The 17,413-nt window shown below is 37.7% G+C and overlaps 11 non-coding genes across 11 annotated transcripts; all 11 read left to right on the top strand.

The window, feature by feature from the left end:
* Positions 1-957: 957 nt before the first annotated feature.
* On the top strand, positions 958-1,032 carry LOC117311429 (small nucleolar RNA SNORD113/SNORD114 family). Its single transcript, XR_004525630.1, has one exon. It is a non-coding gene; the product is annotated as a small nucleolar RNA SNORD113/SNORD114 family (small nucleolar RNA).
* A 1,593-nt stretch (positions 1,033-2,625) lies between these two features.
* Positions 2,626-2,697, top strand: LOC117311399 (small nucleolar RNA SNORD113/SNORD114 family). The gene has a single exon (XR_004525603.1). It is a non-coding gene; the product is annotated as a small nucleolar RNA SNORD113/SNORD114 family (small nucleolar RNA).
* An 879-nt stretch (positions 2,698-3,576) lies between these two features.
* On the top strand, positions 3,577-3,651 carry LOC117311406 (small nucleolar RNA SNORD113/SNORD114 family). The gene has a single exon (XR_004525608.1). It is a non-coding gene; the product is annotated as a small nucleolar RNA SNORD113/SNORD114 family (small nucleolar RNA).
* Positions 3,652-5,420: 1,769 nt separating this feature from the next.
* Positions 5,421-5,493, top strand: LOC117311421 (small nucleolar RNA SNORD113/SNORD114 family). Its single transcript, XR_004525622.1, has one exon. It is a non-coding gene; the product is annotated as a small nucleolar RNA SNORD113/SNORD114 family (small nucleolar RNA).
* A 1,586-nt stretch (positions 5,494-7,079) lies between these two features.
* On the top strand, positions 7,080-7,151 carry LOC117311398 (small nucleolar RNA SNORD113/SNORD114 family). The gene has a single exon (XR_004525602.1). It is a non-coding gene; the product is annotated as a small nucleolar RNA SNORD113/SNORD114 family (small nucleolar RNA).
* Positions 7,152-8,032: 881 nt separating this feature from the next.
* On the top strand, positions 8,033-8,106 carry LOC117311434 (small nucleolar RNA SNORD113/SNORD114 family). Its single transcript, XR_004525635.1, has one exon. It is a non-coding gene; the product is annotated as a small nucleolar RNA SNORD113/SNORD114 family (small nucleolar RNA).
* Positions 8,107-9,655: 1,549 nt separating this feature from the next.
* LOC117311409 (small nucleolar RNA SNORD113/SNORD114 family) lies at positions 9,656-9,727 on the top strand. The gene has a single exon (XR_004525611.1). It is a non-coding gene; the product is annotated as a small nucleolar RNA SNORD113/SNORD114 family (small nucleolar RNA).
* An 883-nt stretch (positions 9,728-10,610) lies between these two features.
* LOC117311408 (small nucleolar RNA SNORD113/SNORD114 family) lies at positions 10,611-10,685 on the top strand. Its single transcript, XR_004525610.1, has one exon. It is a non-coding gene; the product is annotated as a small nucleolar RNA SNORD113/SNORD114 family (small nucleolar RNA).
* Positions 10,686-11,249: 564 nt separating this feature from the next.
* Positions 11,250-11,324, top strand: LOC117311458 (small nucleolar RNA SNORD113/SNORD114 family). The gene has a single exon (XR_004525657.1). It is a non-coding gene; the product is annotated as a small nucleolar RNA SNORD113/SNORD114 family (small nucleolar RNA).
* A 1,357-nt stretch (positions 11,325-12,681) lies between these two features.
* On the top strand, positions 12,682-12,753 carry LOC117311452 (small nucleolar RNA SNORD113/SNORD114 family). Its single transcript, XR_004525652.1, has one exon. It is a non-coding gene; the product is annotated as a small nucleolar RNA SNORD113/SNORD114 family (small nucleolar RNA).
* A 4,428-nt stretch (positions 12,754-17,181) lies between these two features.
* Positions 17,182-17,253, top strand: LOC117311466 (small nucleolar RNA SNORD113/SNORD114 family). The gene has a single exon (XR_004525663.1). It is a non-coding gene; the product is annotated as a small nucleolar RNA SNORD113/SNORD114 family (small nucleolar RNA).
* Positions 17,254-17,413: the final 160 nt, after the last annotated feature.

Here is a 17,413-nt window from a genome sequence, read left to right as displayed (position 1 = left end):
AAAAATTTAAAATATTAGGTGAGCAAAAAAATACCAATTTCCAATTACGGGAAATATGGGTGGAGACAATAGATAGCTAGTGGGAAGCAGCCGCATAGCACAGGGAGATCAGCTCGGTGCTTTGTGACCGACTAGAGAGGTGGGATAGGGAGGGTGGGTGGGAGGGAGATGCAAGAGGGAAGAGATATGGGGACAAATGTATATGTATAGCTGATTCACTTTGCTATACAGCAGAAACTAACACACCATTGTAAAGCAATTATACTCCAATAAAGATGTTTTTAAAAAAAAGATAAACCAGTAATATGTCAAGCAAAGCCAGAATTTCAATTATAAAGCCAAAGGACATGACTGTTACCACTTAGGGTAAGGACGAGGGTCAGGAGAAGTGGTTGACAACCTTCATATTCTGGCGCAGTGGCAAGATTGAAGATTCCTTTTCAACAGATTTCACATATCCTCAACATTAGGGATTGCCTAAATAATGATGTGAATGCGGAAGCAGGGATAAGTGGAGAGTGTCTCCACCATTTTTATCTTCTGCTTTGTTTTATACTCCTCAGAGTGGGTGCACTGGACCAGAAATGAGGATTCTTCCTTGAGTGCCATCCTAGGATGGCATCTTTGTCATAGGAGCCCAGACACCCATGTGAGCATCATCTAGTTCCTAGTCTGGGGGTGGGTGGTTTCTCAAAAAGTAATGACTAAGCTAAAAAAAATGAGTGAAAGAAAATTAAAGGAGGACATCTTTATCCCATTGATAAACAAGGAATTGTTGTGAAGCAAAAACCTGATAATAAATATGAGAGAGATATAAAGATGTGAGAATGGTTATAGAGACAGGTGAGTGATATCGAGGTCTCGCTGGGTTTTGCAAACCCTAATGTCAAAATTTGCATTAGTGAAGTAACGCATGCATCAGTGAAACATATAGAATGAAGAGAAAGTCATCTTTTCTGGATCGATGATGATAACTGCCAGCGCATGAGTCGTGGATGACGAATAATACATGTCTGGATCTCTCAGGTCCAATACACAAGACATGTGGTCTGTCTCTTCATGCGTATTCACTGGTTATGCTAATTGAGCCAATGAAAGCATCAGTAAACAAATCTGCTGGTCCATGGAGAGAAAGTCTCAATCTCGGTCATTACCTTCTCTGTTCGGTACTTTTCAGAATAGAAGCTCAGGCGATTTCAGCCTCCATTTTGATCAAGCTTCTCCTTTTCAGGTTGCTATGGGACAGAGACCCAGGTGAGTCATGGCCAGGGTTCCTGTCTTGGTTTGTGAAATTTGTTTAAGTGTTTTCATTGTATTCTCAAAAGTCATTGATATATATCAAAGGGTTGATGATGGCCCGTTGAAAAATAAGCCATGAGAGCTTATGCTGATGAAGTGATCATCTAGATCCTGGAAATGCATTAAGGAAAGAGATCACATGTATGGTGATAGTGATTGGATAGAAGTTAGGGATATTTGCAGGTCTTGTTCTTGGGTTTGGGGTATTCATGTCTTTCTTTCATTAGTATCAATGGTATAATGATTTATTTGATAGAGATATGTCAATGAACGAACTAAAATTGAACCCAAGGAGACCAACAAACAAGGTGGGTAGAGGATGAGGCATGGGCAAGGAACTATAAGTATCTGGAATTTGAGGGCCAAGAAGGATACATACTCTGTTTTCTACATTGATTTCTTCCTATGGACAGATGTTCAGAATATATAACATCATGCTCTTAGTTTGGGTTACTTAATTTAGATTTCATATTATTAATCGATAAGTGATAGAACCGTTCAAAATATGTAAATAGTAGATTAAGAAGAAAAAGTCAGTTAATTCCTACTGTGGACACATGTGGTCTGGCAAGAAGCAATCCTAAATATTTCCACTGGTGATGACCATTAATAACAAATGGATCTAGGAGGTCAGCTGTTTGGCCAAGCTTCATGTGGATCTGAATAATTAAGAGTCAATTTTATTGTTCTGGGGTGCTCTCAAGTTTGACGGTATTTTTGTTTGTAGAAAAAGAAAAATCTCTGCGTTATGAAAGAGTGACCAGTTCCTCATGATTGAGAACATTAAATCTGGAAAGAATGCATCAAAGTCCATAAAGTTTCCTTTCTCTCTCTCTCTTTTGTTTCATCGACTGTGCTTTCTATTGATTAAAGTGGGCATGTTCGAGCTGATCAAGCCTTCAGTATTCCATTGTGAGGCACCTTATAATTGCAGGAACCCATGTGAGTAATAATCAAATTTCATGTCATGGTTTCTGTTATTATTTTGTCCCTATGTGTATGCATTCAGTATATTACTAGAGACATCCCTATAGGAAAACAGAAGGCCAGTCAGCTCAGTGATAAATGTTACATTTTATGAAATATTAATTGCTTACTGCCCCAATGAAAAAAACAAGGCAAAACAAAACAAACCACAACAAGACAAAATCAGCATTGTGATTTACAGGTGAGACACACTGCTGTGAGAATAAATTATGGAGAGAAGAGGGATATCATGACTGCCCTTAGGTTTCGTGATTAGTAGGGTTTTCAATACCTATGAGAGATTTATTGCCTCAATCAGTACACGATGTAGAAATACGTGAAGAGAAGGAGGGACACTATTGGATCGATGATGACTACTGGTGGCGTATGAGTCATGTACAATGAATATGTGTCTGGAACTCTGAGGTCTGATGCAAATGGAATCTAGTCCATTGTCCTATTGGTAGTGACCCTAGAGGCTGAAGTCAGGAATGAATGAGGGTCTTCTTTGCAGTCTTTGTGTTTATGCCTTTTCATTCTGTTTGTACAATTGAAAAACTGAGGCTCTCTTCATAAATATATGAATAAAACTAAAGATGAATGATGGAAAACAATTTCCAGTCACAGAAATTTGGGTGGAGATGAGATATACGATTAATACATCAAGGAAAGCCTGAAATTCAATTAGAAAGCCATGGCACATGACTGTTACCACTTACGGTAATGAGGTGGGGGCCAGGAGAAGTGGTAGACAACATTCATATTCTGGCACAGAGGCAATATTGAAGTGGTTCCTTTTCAAAAGCTTTCGTATATCCACTACATTAGGGATTTCCTATATAATGATGTGAATGTGGAAGCAGGGATGAGTGGAGAGTGTCTCCACCATTTTAATCTTCTGCTTTGCTTTATACACCTCAGAGTGGATGCATTGGACCAGAAATGAAGATTCTTCCTTGAGTGCCAGCCTAGGATGGCATCTTGGTCGTAGGAGCCAGGAGACCCTTGTGAGCATCATCTAGTTCCTAGTCTGGGGATGGGTGTTTTCCCTAAAAGTAATGAGTATATTAACAAAATGGTGAAGGAAAATGAGAGAATGGTATCTTTATCTCATTGATAAACAAGGAACTGTTGTGAAGCAAAATGCTGATAATAAATATGAGAAAGATATAATGGTGTGAGAATAGTTCAAGACAGGTGAGCGATAGCGAGGCCACATGGGGTTTTGCGAACCCCAGTGTCAAAATTCGCATTAGTGAATTAATGCATGAATCAGTGAACCGTACAGAATGAAGAGAACGTCATCTTTTCTGGATCGATGTTGATAAATGCCAGCGTATGAGTCGTCGATGATGAATAATATGTGTCTGGAACTCTGAGGTCCAATACAAAAGAAATGTGGTCTTTCTCTTCATGCATTTTCATTGGTTATGCTAACTGAGCCAATGAATGCATCAAGCAACAAATCTGCTGATCCATGGAGAGAAAGTCTCCATCTCGTCATCACCTTCTCTGTTTGGTACTTTTTAGAATAGAGACTCAAGGTAATTTCAGCCTCCATTTTGATCAAGTTTCTCCATTTCAGGTTGCTATGGGACAGAGACCCAGGTGAGCTTTGTCCAGGGTTCCTGTCTTGGTTTGGGGAATTGATTTAAGTGCTTTCATTGTATTCTCAAAACTCATTGACATATTTCAAAGGGTTGATGATGGCCCGTTGTAAAACAAGCCATGAGAGCTTATGCTGATGAAGTGGTCATCTAGATCCTGGAAATTCATTAAGAAAAGAGATCTCATGTATGGTGGTAGTGACTGGAGAGAAGTTAGGGATATTCGCAGGTCTTGTTCTTGGGTTTTGGGTATTTGTGTCTTTCTTTCATTAGTATCACTAAAGTAATGATTTAATTGATAGAGATATATAAATAAATGAAGTAAAATCCGACCCAAGGGGACCAACGATGAAGATGGGTAGACGATGAGGCATCGGCAAGGAGCCATAAGTATTTGGAGGCCGGACGGCAAAGAAGGATACGTACTCTATTTTCTACATTGATTTCTTCCTATGGACAGATGTTCGGAATATATGATGTCATGCTTTTATTTTGGTTACTCAATTTAGTTTTCATACTATTAATCGATCAGAGATAGAACCCTTCAAAATAAGTAAATAGTAGATTAAGAAGAAAAGGTCAATTATTGCCTACTGTGGACACATGTGCTTCAGCAAGAAGTAATCCTATGGACGGCCACCAGTGATGCCCATTAATAACAAGTGGACCTAGGAGTTCCAGTGCACATGGAATCTAGTCCATTGTCCTATGGGAAGTGACCCTAGAGGCAGAGGTCAGGAATGATGAGGGGTTTCTTGGTGGTCTTTGAATGCATGCCTTTTCATTCTGTTCAACAATTGAAAAACTGAGGCTGTCTTCATAAATATATGAATAAAAAAAAATGAACGGCAGCAATTACCAATCATTGAAATATGGGTGGAGGCGAGATATACCATTAATATATTAAGGAAAGCCTGAATTTCAATTAGAAAGCCATGGCGCATGACTGTTACCACTAGAGTAAGCAGGAGCAGGCCAGGATAATGGGTAGAAAAACTTCATAATATGACACACCGGCAAGATTGAACTGGTTTCTTTTCAACAGATTTCACATATCCGCTGTGTTAGAGATTGCCTAAATAACAATGGGAATGTGGAAGCCGGGATGAGTGGTGAGTGTCTCCACCATTTTTATCTTCTGCTTTGCTTCATACTCCTCAGAGTGGATGCACTGGACAAAAAAAGAGGCTTTGTCCTCGAGTACCAGCCTAGAATGGCATCTTGGTCATGGGAGCCCGTGTGAGCATCATCTAGTTCCTAGTCTGGGGGTGGGTGTTTTCACTAAAAGTAATGACTATGCTAACAAAATGGGTGAAAGAAAATCGAAGGAGGGCATCTTTATCCCACTGATAAACAAGGAACTGCTGTGAAGCAGAAAGCCGATAATAAATATGAGAGAGATATGATGATGTGAGAATGGTTCTAGAGACAGGTGAGCGACATTGAGGCCTTGCTGGGTTCTGCAAAACCTAGAGTGTCAAAATTGGCATTAGTGAAGTAACGCATGAATCAGGGAAACATATTGAATGAAGAGAAAGTCATCTTTTCTGGATCAATGATGATAAATGCCAGCATGAGTCATCGGTGATGAATAATATGTGACTGGAACTTTGAGGTCCAATACAAAAGAAATGTGGTCTTTCTCCTCATTGGTTTTCATTGGTTATGTGAATTGAGCCAATGAAAGCATCAATCAACAAATAGGCAGATCCATGGAGAGAAAGCCTCCATCTCGTCATCACCTTCTCTGTTTGGTACTTTTCAGAATAGAAGCTCAAGGAGATTTCAGCCTCCATTGTGATCAAGGTTCTCCTTTTCAGGTTGCTATGGGACAGACACCCAGGTGAGCTATGGCCAGGTTTCCTGTCTTGGTTTGGGGAATTGGTTTAACTGTTTTTATTGTATTTGTAAAAGTCATCAATATATATAAAAGGGTTGACGAAGGCCTGTTGATAAAAAAGCCATGAGAGCTTATGCTGAAGAAGTGATCATCTAGATCCTGGAAGTTCATTAAGGAAAGTGATCTCATGTATGGTGATAGTGATTGGAGAGAAGTTAGGGATATTCGCGGGTCTTGGGTATTCATGTCTTTTGTTCATTAGTATCACTGATGTAATGATTTAATTGATATATATCAATGAATGAAATAAAATTGGACCCAAGGGGACCAACGATCAATTTGGGTATAGGATGAGGCCTGGGTAGGGAACCATAAGTATCTGGAAGCCTGATGGCTGAGAAGGATTCATACTCTGTTTTCTCCATTGGTTTCTTCCTATAGACAGATGTCTGGCATATATAAAGTCATGCCCTTTGTTTGGGTTACACGATTCTGATTTCGTACTGTTAATAGATCAGTGATAGAATGGTTCAAAATATGGAAATAGTATATTAAGAAGAAAAGGTCAATCATTGCCTACATTGGACACGTGTTCCAGCAATAAGTAATCCTAAAGATTACCACCACTGATGCCCATTGATAACAAATGGACCTATGAGGTCAACTTTTTGGCCAAGCATCATTTAGATGTGAATAATTAAGAGTCAGTTTTATTGTTCTGGGTCGCTGTGAAGTTTGAGGGTATTTTGGTGTGTAGAAAAAGAAAAATCTCTGCATTACGAAAGTGATCAATTCTCCATGACTGAGAACATTAAATCTGCAAAGAAAGCGTCAAGGTCCATAAAGTTTCTTTTCTCTCTCTCTCTTTTCTGTCATCGACTGTTCTTTCTACTGATTAAAGTGGACACATTCGAGCTGAGCAAGCTATCAGTATTTCACGGTGATGGCATCTTATCATTGCCAGAACCCATGTGAGTAATAATCAAATTTCATGTCATGGTTTCCGTTATTTTTTTGTCCCTCTGTGTTGCATTCAGTGTATTATTGGAAAGATCCCTATAGGAAAACAGAAAGCCAGTGCAGCTTGGTGATAAATGTTACATTTTACGCAACATTAATTGATTACTGCCCCATGAAAAAAACAAAGCAAAGCAAAACAAAACAAAACAAAACAAACCACAACAACCCAAAACCAGCATCGTGATTTACAGGAGAGAATACTACTGTGAGAATGAACTATGGAGAGAAGAGGGAAGTCCTGACTGCCCTTAGGTTGTGTGATTAATGGGTTTTCAATATTTATGAGAGATTCATTGCCTCAATCAGTACACAATGTAGAAATACGCAAAGAGAAGGAGGGACAGTATTGGATAGATGATGACTACTGGTGGCGTATGAGTCGTGTATGATGAATACGTGTCTGGAACTCTGAGGTCCGATGCAAATGGAATCTAGTCCGTTGTGCTATTGCAAGTGACCCTAGGGGCTGAGGTCAGGAATGAATGAGGGGCTTCTTTGTAGTCTTTGTGTTCATGCCTTTTCATTCTGTTCATACAACTGAAAAACTGAGTCTCTCTTCATAAATATGTGAATAAAAATAAAGATGAATGGCAGAAAACAATTTCCAATCATGGAAATATGGGTGGAGATGAGCTATACCAGTAATATGTCAAGGAAAGCCTGAGTTTCAATTGGAAAGCCATGGCACATGACTGTTACCACTTAGGGCAAGGAGAAGGGGGGCAGGAGAATTGGTAGACATCCCTCATATTCTGGCACAGCAGCAAGATTGAAGTGGTTTTTATTCAACAGATTTCACACATCTGCTACATTAGGTATTGCCTAAATAACGATGTGAATTTGGAAGCAGTGATGGGTGGAGAGTGTCTCCACCATTTTTATCTTCTGCTTTGCTTTATACTCCTCAGGCTGGATGCACTGGACCTCAGGAGGATTATTCTTTGAGCGCCAGCATAGGATGGCATCTTGGTCATAGGAACCAGGAGACCATTGTAGGCATCATCTGGTTCCTAATCTGGGGGTGGGTGTTTTCACTAATAGTAATGACTATGCTAACAAAATGGGTTAATGAAAATTAAAAGGAGGGACTCTTTTTCCCATTGATAAACAAGGAACTGTGTGAAGCAAAAACCAGATAGTAAATATGAGAGAGATATAATGATGTAAGAATGATTCTAGAGACAGGTGAGTGATATCGAGGCCTCAGTGTGTTTTGCAAACCCTGGAGTGTCAAAATTGGCCTTAGTGAATTCACACATGAGTCAGTGAAACATATAGAATAAGAGAAAGTCATCTTTTCTGGATCGATGATGAGAATGCCAGTGCATGAGTCATCGATGACGAATAATACGTGTCTGGAACTGTGAGGTCCAATAGAAGAGAAATGTGGTCTTTCTTATGTGTTTTCTTTGGTTATGCTAATTGAGCCTGTGAAGGCATCAGCCAACAAATCTTCGGATCTATGGAGAGAAAGTCTGAATCTCGGTGATCACCTTCTCTGTTTGGTACTTTTCAGAATAGAAGCTCAAGGAGATTTCAGCCTCCATTGTGATCAAGGTTCTCCTTTTCAGTTTGCTATGGGACAGAGACCCAGGTGAGTTATGGCCAGGGCTCCTGTCTTGGTTTGGGGAATTGGTTTAAGTGTTTTCATTACATTCTCAAAAGTCATTGATATATATCAAAGGGTTGATGATGCCTGTTGAAAAATAAGCCATGAGAACTTATGCTGATGAAATAATCATCTAGATCCTGGAAATTCATTAAGGAAAGTGATCTCATGTATGGTGATAGTGATTGGAGAGAACGTATGGATATTTGCAGGTCTTGTTCTTGGGTTTTGGATATTCGTGTCTTTCTTTCATTAATATCAATGATATAATGATTTAATTGATAGAGATATGTCAATGAACGAACTAAAATTGAACCCAAGGGGACCAACAAACAAGGTGGGTAGAGAATGAGGCATAGGCAAGGAACCATATGTATCTGGAAGCCTGAGGGCCAAGGATACGATACGTACTCTGTTTTGATTTCTTCCTATGGACAGATGTTCAGCATATATAAGTCATGCTCTTAGTTTGGTTTACTAAATTTATATTTAATACTTTTAATCGATCAATGATAGAACCATTCAAAATATGTAAATAGTAGATTAAGAAGAGGTGGTCATTTATTGCCAAATGTGGACACACGTGGGCAATTTCCACCCCTTATGCCCCTTAATTACAATTGGACCTAGGAGGTCAACTGTTTGGCCAAGAGTCATGTAGATGTGAATAACTGAGTCAATTTTATTGTTCTTGGCCACTCTCAAGTTTAAGGGTATTATTTTCTGTAGAAAAAAATATCTCTTCATTATGAAAGAGTGGTCAGTTCCTCATGACTGAGAACATTAACTGTGGAAAGAAAGCATCAATGTTCATAAGTTTCCTTACTCTCTCTTTTGTTTCATCGACTGTGCTTTTATTGATTAAAATGGACACATTTGAGCTGAGCAAGCTATCAGTATTCCATGGTGAGGTACCTTATGATTGCAGGAACCCATGTGAGTAATAAGCAAATTTCTTGTCATGGTTTCCGTTTATTTTTGTCTGCCTGGGTGTGCATTCAAGGTATTATTCGAGATATTCATATAGGAAAACAAAAGGCCAGTGCAGTTCGGTGATAAATGTTACATTTTATGAAACATTAATTGATTACTGCCCCAATTAATAAAATAAAATAAAACAAAAAAAAACAACACAAAATCAGCATCATGATTTATAGGAGAGACACACTGCTGTGAGAATGAACTATGGAGAGAGGAGGGAAGTCATGACTGCCCTTGTGTTTTGTGATTAATAGGCTTTTCAGTATTTATGAGAGATTTATTACCTTAATCAGTACACAATGTAGAAATAATGAAGAGAAGGAGGGACACTATTGGATTGATGATGATTACTGGTGGCGTACCAGTCGTGTATGATGAATACATGTCTGGAACTCTGAGGTCCGATGCAAATGGGATCTAGTCCATTGTCCTATTGGAAGTGACCCTAGGGGCTGAGGTCAGGAATGAATTAGGGGCTCCTTTGCAGTCTTTGTGTTCATGCCTTTTCATTTTGTTCGTGCAAATGAAAAACTGAGGCCCTCTTCATAAATATATGAATTAAAATAAAGAAAAATGATGGAAAACAATTTCTATTCATGGATATATGGGTGGAAACAAGATATACCATTAATATGTCAAGGAAAGCCTGGATTTCAATTTTAAAGCCATGGGACATGACTGTTACCACTTAGGGTAAGGAGAAGGGGACCAGGGGAAGTGGTAGACAACCTTCATATACTGGCGCAGAGGCAAGATTGAAGTTGTTCCTTTTCAACAGGTCTCACATACCTGCTATGTTAGGGATAGCCTAAGTAACGATGTGAATGTGGAAGCAAGGATGAATGGAGAGTGTCTCCACCATTTTTATAATCTGCTTCGCTTTATACTCCTCAGAATGGATGCACTGGATCAGAAACGAGGACTCGTCCTCGAGGGCCAGCCTAGGATGGCATCATGGTTGTAGGAGCCAGGAGACCTGTGTGAGCATCATCTAGTTCCTAGTCTGGGGGTGGGTGCTTTCGCTAAAAGTAATGACTATGCTAACCAAATGGATGAAAGAAAATTAAAGGAGGGCATCTTTATCCCATTGATAAACAGGAACTCTTGTGAAGCAAAAACCAGATAATAAATATGAGAGAGATATAATGATGTGAGAATGGTTATAGAGACAAGTGAGCGATATCAAGGCCTCACTGAGTTTTGCGAACCCTAGAGGGTCATAACTGGCATTAGTGAATTAGCACATGCATCAGTGAAACATACAGAATGAAGAGAAAGTCATCTTTTCTGGATTGATGATGATAAATGCCAGCGTATGAGTCACTGATTATGAATAATACGTGTCTGGAACTCTGAGGTCCAATACAAAAGAAATGTGATCTTTCTCTTCATGCTTTTTCATTGGTTTTGCTAATTGAGCCAAAGAAAGCATCAGTCAACAAATCTGCCTATCCATGGAGAGAAAGTCTCAATCTCAGTCGACACCTTCTCTGTTTGGTACTTTTCAGAATAGAAGCACAAGGTGATTTCAGCCTCCATTGTGATCAAGGTTCTCCTTCTCAGGTTGCTATAGGACAGAGACCCAGGTGAGTTATGGCCAAGGTTTCTGCCTTGGTTTGGGGAATTGATTTAAGTGTTTTCATTGTATTCTCAAAAGTCATCGATATATATTAAAGGGTTGATGATATGGCCCATTTAAAAACAAGACATGATAGCTTATGCTGATGAAGTGATCATCTAGATACTGGAAATGCATTAAGGAAAGAGATCTCATGTATGGTGATAGTGATTGGAGAGAAATTAGGGATGTTTGTGGGTATACTGTTCTTGGGTTTTGTTTTTTCGTGTCTTTCTTTCATTAATATCAATGATGTAATGATTTAATTGATAGTGATGTATCAATGAATGAACTAAAATTGGACCCAAGGGGACCAACGATGATGTTCGGTAGAGGATGAGGCATGGCCAAGGAACTATAAGTATCTGGAATCCTGAGGTCCAAGAAAGGATACATACTTCATTTTCTACATTGATTTCTTCCCTTAGACAAATGTTCGGAATATATAAAGTCATGCTCCTACTTTGCATTACTCAATTTATATTTCATACTATTAATCGATCAGTGATAGAACACTTCAAAATATATAAATAGTAGATTAAGAAGAAAAGGTCCATTATTGTCTACTGTGGACACATGGGGTTTGGCAAGAAGCAATCCTAAATATTTCCATCAGTTAGGACCGTTAATAACAAATGGACCTAGGAGGTCAACTGTTTCCAAGCATCATTTAGATGTGAATAATTAAGATTCAATTTTATTGTTCTGGAGCACTCTCAAGTTTGAGGGTATTTTTGATCGTAGAATAAGAAAAATCTCTGCATTATGAAAGAGTGATCAATTCATGAATATTGAGAACTCTAAATTTGGACAGAAAGCATCAATGTCCATACAGTTTCCTTTTTCTTTCTCTTTTTTGTTTCATTGACTGTGCTTTCTACTGATTAAAATGGACATGTTCAAGCTGATTAAGCTATCAGTATTCCATGGTGATGCACCTTATGATTGCTGGAACCCATGTGGGTAATAAATTTCATGTCATGGTTTCCGTTATTTTTTTTGTCCCTCTGTGTGTGCATTGAGTGTATTATTGGAGAGATACATACAGGAAAAGTAAGGCCAATGCAGCTCAGTGATAAATGTTACATTTTATGAAACATTAATTGATTACTGCCCGGATGGAAAAAAACAAACAAATCAAAACAATACAAAACAAATCAACACAAACCCAGCATCATGGTTTACAGGAGAGACACACTGCTGTGAGAATGAACTCTTTTGATAAGAGGGATATCATGACTGCCCTTAGATTTTGTGATTAATAGGTTTTCCAATATTTATGAGAGATTTATTTCTTCAATCAGTAAACAATGTAGTAATAAGCAAAGAGAAGGAAAGGCCATAATAGATCGATTCCATGGCGATGCATCATATAACTGCAGGAACCCATGTAATCAATAATCTAATTTCTTGCCTTTCTTTCAGTCTTTTTCCTTCCTCTGAGCATACACTCAGTTTATTTTTAGAAAGATCCATATAGGATAACATAAAGCCAATACACCTCAGTTTTAAATGTTGCATTTTTCAAGCATTAGTTGATTACTACATAGGTGAAAAAAAATACAAAAGCAGCATCATAATTCACAAAAGAGATTCATTGCTGTGAGAATGAACTATTTACAGAATAGGGATATCATGATTATCCTCAGGTTTTGTGTTTAATAGCACTTTCAATTATTTTGTGATGTATTGAATTATTCAATAAACAATGCCCAAATACTTGAGGTCACAGAAGTTACATTGTATGGCTGATTACTCCTGGTGGCTTATGGGTCATGAAAGTTGAATTTGTGTCTGTAACTTTGATGTCCTATTCAAAGCTAATCTAAAGATTTTTCTTTGGGCATCTGCCTTGAGTGGCATCTTTTTTTAGGAGCCAGGAGACCAGTGCTGTCTACAAGAGACCCACTTTAGACCTAGTGACACATACAGACTGAAAGTGAAGGGATGGAAAAAAGATATTTCATGCAAATGGAAATCAAAAGAAAGCTGGAGTAGCAATACTCGTATCAGATAAAATAGACTTTAAAATAAACTCTTACAAGAGATATGGAGGGACACTACATAATGATCAAAGGATCAATCCAAGAAGAAGATAAAACAATTAGAAATATTTATGCACCCAACATAGGGGCACCTCAATACATAAGGCAAATGCTAAAAACCATGAAAGGAAAATTGACAGTAACACAATAATAGTAGAGGACTTTAGCACCCCACTTACACCAATGGACAGGTCATCCAAACAGAAAATAAATAAGGAAACACAAGCTTTAAAATGACACAACAGACCAGATAGATCTAATTGATATTTATAGAACATTCCACCCAAAAGTGACAGATTACACTTTCTTCTCAAGTGCACATGGAACATTCTCCAGGATAGATCACATTTTGGGTCACAAATGAAGGCTTGGAAAATTTAGGAAAATTGAAATCATATCAAGCATCTTTTCTGGCCACAAAGCTATAAGACTGCAAATCCATTACAGGAAAAAAACTGTAAAAAACACAAATACATGGAGGCTAAACAGTGTGCTACTTAATAACCAAAAGATCACTGAAGAACTCAAAGAAGAAATAAAAGAATACATAGAAACAAATGACAGTAAAAACACACCGACCCAAAACCTATGGGATGCAGCAAAAGCAGTTCTAAGAGGGAAGTTTAGAGCAATACACTCTCACCTCAAGAAACATTTCAAATAAACATTTAAAACAACTAGAGAAAGAAGAACAAAGAAAATCCAAAGTCAGTAGAAGGAAAGAAATCATAAAGATCAGAGCAGGAATAAATGGAATAGAAACGAAGAAAACAATAGCAATGATCAATAAAACTAAAAGCTGGTTCTTTGAGAAGATAAACAAAATTGATAAACCCTTAGCCAGACTCATCAAGAAAAAAAGGGAGAAGACACAAATCAATAAAATTAGAAATGAAAAAGGAGAAATCACAACAGACAGTGCAGAAATACAAAGGATTATAACAGACTACTACAAACAACTATATGCCAATAAAATGGACAACCATGAAGAAATGGAAATTCTTGGAAAAGTACAATTTTCCAAGACTGAGCCAGAAAGAATTAGAAACTATAAACAGACCTATCACAAGTAGTGAAATTGAAACTGTAATTAAAAATCTTCCAACAAACAAAAGCCCAGGACCAGCTGGCTTCACAGGCTAATTCTATCAAACATTTAGAGAAGAGCTAACACCCATCCTTCTCAAACTCTTCCAGAAAATTTCAGAGGCACAAACACTCCCAAATTCAATCTACGAAGCCACCATCACCCTGATACCAAAACCAGAAAAAGATATCACAAAAAAAGAAAATTACAGACCAATATCACTGATGAATATAGACGCAAATATCCTCAACAAAATACTAGCAAACAGAATCCAACAACATATTAAAAGGATCATACACCATGATCAAGTGGGGTTTATTCCAGGGATGCAAGGATGCTTCAATATATGCAAATCAATCAATGTGATACACCACATTAACAAAATAAGGAATAAAACCCATATGATCATATCAATAGATGCAGAAAAGCTTTTGACAAAAGTCAACACCCATTTATGGTAAAAACTCTCCAGAAAATGGGCATAGAGGGAACCTGCCTCAACATAATAAAGGCCATATATGACAAAACCACAGCAAGCATCATACTCAATGGTGAAAAACTGAAAGCATTTCCACTAAGATCAGGAACAAGACAAGGATGTCCACTCTCACCTCTCTTATTCAACATAGTTTTGGAAGTCCTAATCACAGCAGTCAGAGAAGAAAAAGAAATAAAAGTAATACAAATTGGAAAAGAAGAAGGAAAACTGTAACTGTTTGCTGATGACATGATACTACACACAGAAAATCCTAAAGATGCCACCAGAAAACTACTAGAACTAATCAATGAATTTGGTAAGGTTGCAGGATACAAAATTAATGCACAGAAATCTTTGGCATTCCTATACACCACCAACAAAAAATCAGAAAGAGAAATTAAGAAAACACTCCCATTTACCATTGCAAGAAAAAGAATAATATATCTAGGAATAAATCTTCCTAAGGAGGTGATCAGTTGATCTTCCCATCAATTGGTTGGAAGAATCAATATTGTGAAAATGACTATACTACCCAAAGCAGTCTACAGATTCAATGTAATCCCTATCAAACTACCAATGACATTCTTCACAGAATTAGAACAAAAAATTTTACAATTTGTATGGAAACACAAAGGACCCTGAATAACCAAAGCAATCTTGAGAAAGAAAAACAGAGTTGGAGGAATGAGGCTCCCTGACTTCAAACTATACCACAAAGCTACAGTAATCAGGACAGTATGGTACTGGCAGAAAAACAGAAATATAGATCAATGGTATAGGATAGAATGCCCAGAGATAAACCCACACACATATGGGCACCTAATTTACGACAATGGAGGCAAGAACATACAATGGAGAAAAGACAGCCTCTTCAGTAAGTGGTGCTGGAAAACTGGACAGCTACATGTAAAAGAGTGAAATTAGAACACTACCTAACACCATACACAAAACTTAACTCCAAATGGATTAAAGACTTAAACATAAGACCAGACACTATAAAACTCTTAGAGGAAAACATAGGAAAAACACTCTTTGACATAAACCACAGCAAGATCTTTTTCACCCACCTCTTAGAGTAACAGAAATAAAAACAAAACTAAACAATGGGACTTAATGAAACTTAAAAGCTTCTGCACAGAAAAGGAAACCATAAACAAGACAAAAAGACAACCCTCAGAATGGGAGAAAATATTTGCAAATGAAACAACAGACAAAGGATTAATCTCCAAAATATACAACAGGTCATGGAACTCAATATCAAAAAAAACAAAACAATCCAGTTAAAAAATGGGCCAAAGACTTAAATAGATATTTCACCAAGGAAGACATACAGATGGCCAACAGGCACATTAAAAGATCCTCAACATCACTAATTATTAGAGAGATGCAAATCAAAACTACAATGAGGTATCACCTCATGCTGGTCAGAATGGCCATTATCAAAAAATCTAGAAACAGTAAATGCTGGTAAGGGTGTGGTGTAAAGGGAACCCTCCTGCACTGTTGGTGGGAATGTAAATTGATACAACCACTATGGAAAACAGTATGGTGTTTCCTTAAAAAACTAAAAATAGAACTATCATACAACCCAGCAATCCCACTACTGGGCAAATACCCTGAGAAAATCATAATTCAAAATGAGACATACACCACAATGTTCATTGCAGCACTATTTACAATAGCCAGGATATGGAACCAACCTAAATGCCCATCGACAGATGAATGGATAAAGAAGACGTGGCACATGTAAACAATGGAATATTTCTCAGCCATAAAAAGAAACAAAATTGAGTTTTGTAGTGAGGTGGATGGACCTAGAGTCTGTCATACAGAGTGAAGTAAGTCAGAAAGAAAAACAAACACCGTATGCTAACGCATATATATGGAACCTAAAAGAAAAAAGGTACTGATGAACCTAGATGCAGAGCAGGAATAAAGAGGTAGACATAGAAAATAGACTTTTGGACATGGGGTGGGAGGGCGCAGGTGGGGCGAAGTGAGAGTAGCATTGACATATATCCACTACCGAATGTAAAATATTTGGCTGGTGGGAAACAACAGCATAGCACAGGGAGATCAGGTCGGTGCTTTGCAATGACCTAGAGGGGTGGGGTAGGGAGGATAGAGGGAGGCTCAAGAGGGAGGGGATATGGGGACATGTGTATGCATATGGCTGATTTGCTTTGTTGTGCAACAGAAACTGACACAGTATTGTGAAGCAATTATACTCCAATAAAGATCTATTAAGAAATATTTAATCATATTTTTTCTCATGGTTTTGTTGGTTTCTGTGTTTGTGTGTGTGTGTGTGTGTGTGTGTGTGTGTGTGTGTGTCTGTGTGTGTGTCTGTGTGTATTAAGGGTAAAGTTCAAAATTTCCGTACAGAATAGTAGATGGCCAAGCTCAATAAAAAATAGAGAATTTGATGAAACATTAAATGATTAATAAATAAATGAAAACAGCATCTAATTCAAAAAAGAGTTTCATTGATATGAAATTGAACTATTACACAGTAGGGATATCATGCTCTTTTTGGGTTTTGCAGATAATAGAATTTAAAAATGTTTGTGAATGGATTACTTGATCAGTTAATAAACAAATAGAAATGAACAAAGAACAGAGACATATTCATGGATGAAGTATGATGATCGTTCCAGGAATAGTCCTTAGTGATGAAAACATGTCTGAAACTCTGAGGTCCAACACAGAGCATAAGTAGTCTATTTCCTTCATTAAAATTGTATAGGGAGATGTCAGGAATACCAAAAGATCATATTCTTGTTGACTTCATAGAGTTATAGTTGTTATTTGTAATTGATCTGTGATGGACTCATTAAGCAAATATAAATGTATAAGGAAAAAT

This window comes from Tursiops truncatus, chromosome 2, assembly GCF_011762595.2.
Source record: "Tursiops truncatus isolate mTurTru1 chromosome 2, mTurTru1.mat.Y, whole genome shotgun sequence".
Classification (NCBI taxonomy): Eukaryota; Metazoa; Chordata; class Mammalia; order Artiodactyla; family Delphinidae; genus Tursiops; species Tursiops truncatus.
The sequence above is the reverse complement of the archived record's forward strand: the minus strand, read 5'-3'. Positions and strand labels throughout refer to the sequence as shown.